We start from the raw sequence: 4,925 nt of genomic DNA on the forward strand, positions 1-4,925 counted from the left end.
CTCCCTCATCCCTGTCCTCCCTCCCTCCTCCCTCCCTCATCCCTGTCCTCCCTTCCAGCAAGGCCGTAGTCCAGGCTATCCTGGAACGTTTATTACTCCAGCATCGGCTTCCTGGGGACCAAGATCAGGGCTCCAACACCACTTCTGGCTCCTGGGGGGTGGGGGGTTCTGAATCTCCCTGGCTGCTCTTCTCAGTCTCCTCAGTCAGTCCCTCTTTCTCCACCCTAAAACAAAGAGGAGTTTTCCTTGTCACCACCTCAAACCCTGGAGAGTCCTTTGATTCTCCTGTAACCCCCACCCTCTGTGAACACTCACTCTCTGTGACCCCCACCCTCTGTGAAACCCCACTCTCTATGACCCCCACCCTCTGTGACCCCCACCCTCTGTGACCCCCACCCTCTGTGAAACCCCACTCTCTATGACCCCCACCCCCTCTGTGACCCCCACCCTCTGTGACCCCTGTGACCCCACCCTCTGTGACCCCACCTCTGTGACCCCACCCTCTGTGACCCCCACCCTCTGTGACGCCCTCCCCCATGCCCCACTCTTTAACTACCAAGCACACTCAGACAGTCCCTGATTTTATATCTGTTGTCCAATGTCTCCCAGAGCCACTGGCTTCTCTGTTCATCTGTCTGTTCCACCCCTAGTCTGTCTCTAGCTCAGAAAGCGCCCCCTCCCCCTCCAGCTGCTTCATTAAGCTGCAAACAGGAGGTGAGGGGAAATTAGGGACAAGGTTCCTCGAGTAAGGCCTTCACTGTACAAGAGTGAAGATCTCAGTTCAGATCCCCAGCACCCTTGTAAAATTGTGGCAAGGATTACCTGTAGTCCCAGCAGGGAGGTGGAGACAGGAGAGTTTGGGGAGCTCACAGACCAGGCAGCCTGACCTAATCAGCAAGCTCCAGGTCCAGTGTGAGTAACCCTAAATAAATAAATAAATAAATAAATAAATAAATAAATAGGGCTGGAGAGATGGCTCAGAGGTTAAGAGCACCGACTGCTCTTCCAGAGGTCCTGAGTTCAGTTCCCAACAACCACATGGTGGCTCACAACCATCCGTTATGAGATCTGGTGCCCTCTTCTGGTGTGCAGATATACATGGAAGCAGAATGTTGTATATATAATAGATAAATAAAATCTTTAAAAATAAATAAATAAATAAATAAGGTGGATGTCAATTTCTGGCCTACACACACAGGTGAACCCATATGTGTATACCACACACACACATACACACACACACACACACACACACACACACACACGTGCATGCACAGGCACGTACACACAAATATGAACACACAAAACATACACAAACCTTTAGGAATATATATTGCTTTTTTAAGCTGTGGGCAGGCTGGCCAGGAAGAAATGAACTTCAGGCTAGGACAGGAGACCCCAGAGCAACCCTGTCTAAAGGGTGTGGCTGTGTGAAGATGGAGGTTTCTGTCCTGCCTGGTCCCACAGCAGCTTTGCCCCAAGTAAACACACGAACACTTTATTCATTATAAAACTGTTGGCCAATGGCTAGGGCTTCTTTTTTGTTGTTGTTTTTGTTTGTTTTTAGAGACAGGGTTTCTCTGTGTAGCTTTGGAGCCTATCCTGGCACTCTGTAGACCAGGCTGGCCTTGAACCCACAGAGATATGCCTGCCTCTGCCTCCCGAGTGCTGGGATCAAAAGTGTGCGCTACCACCGCCCAGCTGGCTAGGACTTCTTACTGGCTAGCTCTGTCTTAATTATTAAGTACAGACAGTTGTGAGCTACCATTCGGGTACTGGGTACCTCCATCTTTAGCTGTGCACATTATACTTCTTCCTGAGTCTGTGCCTAGAGTCTGTGCATCCCCCAGTTCTCACTAAAGCTTGCTGGAGGATGGCTGGGCCCCAGTGCTCACCCTTCAGTGTGACCTAGCCCAAAAACTCAAGACGCTTTTTCCTGGAGTTGGCAGCTGGACCAAGTGCACATATCCACATTCTTGTGACTCTACCCAGACCCTGAGGCCATAGACACATTGAACACCTGCCTGTCACCCCTGCCAAGAGGTAGTTGTGGCAAGTTTAGAGCTAGGGGCAGGGTGACTTGAACTCTAAGAGCAGCCAGAAAGCAAAATGAGAAGCTGGGGAGATCCTGAGCATAGCTATAACCACAGACAGTCCCCACACATATAGGACCTAGACGGTCCACCAGTCGGTGGCCTGAATGAAATGCACAGCCTTCTGTGGAAGCCTACCGACAGACCGACTAGGATAAAGCAAGCTGTGATAACAAATCGCAGACCTGGGACCTCGGTGTTTCAGAAAACAAGGCTTTCTTTCTTTCCTTCTAATGACATTGTCCAGCACAGAGTAAGTAGAGGGCTCTCCTTTAAAGGGGTTACCAGGGGCCCAACTGGTAGAGGTTCCCCCTTGGCACAGGCTCCCAAGATGTCCTGACAAGTTGCCCACGGGACTAGAGGGACTCAGTGTACAGCTCTGGATTTACCCTCCCCATCCCCACCCAAAGCTCAGGCTAGAATCAGCCTCTCATGGCTACCCTTCACAGAGACTTCAAGGTCAGGAGATGCACCGCCCTTGGGGTATCCAGCAGGGTACAGAGCATAAATCCCAACAACTCACAGTCCTCTGTAGTAACAGCGTCTCCCTGCTCCGGAGATCCTGCTCTAAACCCAGAGGCCTCCTTGACCCCTCTCTACTTTAATGCATTTTTTTCCTCCCCAAGAGCTGGCTATGGAAACTAGGATGCCCTGCGTGCTAGATAAGGACTAGGCCACTGAGCCCCGCCCATTCTTCTGTTTGCTTGCTTGCTTGTTGTTCTGTTGTTGCTTTTGTTCTTTGGGTTTTGTTGTTTTGTTTGAGACAAAGTTTCTCTGTGTAGCCTTGGCTGTCCTGGAACTTGCTTGCTCTGTAGACCAGGCTAGCCTCAAACTCACAGAGATCCGCCTGCTTCTGCTGGGATTAAAGGAGTGAACCAACACCACTCAACTGTTTGTCATTTGTTTTATTTGAGACAGTGTCCCAGGTAGTCCAGGCTGGCTTCAAACTCTCTATGTAGCCAAGAATGGTCTTCAACTTCTTGGCTTTCCTACCTTCACCTCCCAAGTGCTAAGAATACAACAGGCATGCACCACCATGCCTGGTTTCTGCATGCGGTGCTGGGGATCGAACCCAGGGCCCTGAGCATGCAAGGCCAGCCAGCATTCTACAATTGAGCTACATCCCCACCCCTCATCTCAGTTTCTATTATTCAATAGGGGATTGACAGCCCTGTGGACTCTGCTCCCTAGTACAGTCCAAGAAGAGACGTCTTCCTCCTCCACACACCCAGCCTGGCCCAGGCCACCATCATCTCTGCCTCAGCCACAAATGCAGCCTTCTCTCTCTCACCTTTATCCCCAGTGGGGCTTCTCCACTGAGCAGCTACAGAGGTCAAATGTAGACGTAGAGGTCAGATGGCAGAACACTTCTCTGTTGGAAACACGTGTGGCTACCACCTACCTCAGCCCAAGACTGTTCAGTAGCCCTGGAACCTGGGAGATGCACCTCCTCACTGGATGTCTGGCCTCCTCCTCCCCATTGCCATCTGCTCTAGTCCTCCTAACCCCTCTGATGCTCTGAGACAGTCAGCCCACTCCTGCCTTGGGGCCTTTGCACCGACAAATCCCACTGCTTAGAAGTGCTCCCGTCTTGGAGCTCAGGAGAGCACCTGCCCTCCTCCCTCCTCTCTCCTCCCTCCTCCCCCCTCCTCCCCTCCCTCCTCCCTCCTCCTCCCCTCCCTCCTCTCCCCTCCTCCCTCTCCTGGCTTGCTACTCTGTCTGAATTTCAGCTGGCCTCCCACCCACTCCCCATCCCGCTTTCAACAGCTCTGTTTCCTAAAGCAGCTCTTTTTGCTGGAGGGCTGACCACCTTTTAACAGCCCGAAGAACACTTCATTATGCTGTCTGTCGCCTCCACACGCGGCTTAGTTCCATGCTACACACCTGCCATCTGTAATAGTGCCCATGCTGCAGCAGGGAAGATGATGGGCTGAATGAAGAAACCAAAGCATGGATGCATGCTGAGAGCCCAGGCTCTGGAGCCAGGCAGCGGGCTCAGTGTCCGGCTTTGCCCTTTTGGGTATGGTCAGGACTGACTTGCTCCGCTCCCTTGACCCTCAGCTTGCTCATCTGTACACTGGGAATGAGTAGCTTCTGGCTGCATCTATAAAGTGTATGGTTATGCCTGGCTAGGGAACTCATGGTTGGCTGTAGTTATGGTGAAGCTTTGCCATGGGCCAGCAAGGTGGCTCAGTGGCTGAAAGTGGTTGCCACCAAGCCTGACGACCTGAGTTTGATCCTTGGAACCCACATGGTAGTGTATGAGAACCAATTCCCCAAAATTGTTCTCTGACCTCCACGCATGTGCTGTGACACCTGCATGACCCTCCCTTCCCCACCCCACCTGGAGAAAATAAATAAATGTAATTTTAAAAGCTGGCTTTTGGCGTGTGGGGGGGGGAGGATGTATGCAAAGAAACCAGAGGTCAACTTCAACCATTTTCATTTATCACTCTCCACAAGCGCCCGCTCCCCTTTTAAAGAATGAAATCACTTTAAGTAACCAGCAAACAAAAACATCATACAGCTAGATTAAAGAAGCCTTTTAAGTACTTGCCTAGCCCCCAACTCTCTTACTGAACTTCTAAACATTTGTTTTTTGAGGCAGGGTCTCTCGGGGCCGGGAGGTCACTGTTTCAGCTACACTGACTGGCCAGCCAAGACAGGGCTGAGGTAGGTGGTAGCCACACGTGTTTCCAACAGAGAAGTGTTCTGCCATCTGACCTCTACGTCTACATTTGACCTGTCTCTGCCCCTCCAGAGCTGGGATTACAGGCACTAACTGCCACACCTAGCCTTGCACAGGCGTTGAGATCTGAACTTGTGTCCTCA

Source organism: Cricetulus griseus, chromosome 2 (genome assembly GCF_003668045.3).
Source record: "Cricetulus griseus strain 17A/GY chromosome 2, alternate assembly CriGri-PICRH-1.0, whole genome shotgun sequence".
In the NCBI taxonomy this organism is placed as follows: Eukaryota; Metazoa; Chordata; class Mammalia; order Rodentia; family Cricetidae; genus Cricetulus; species Cricetulus griseus.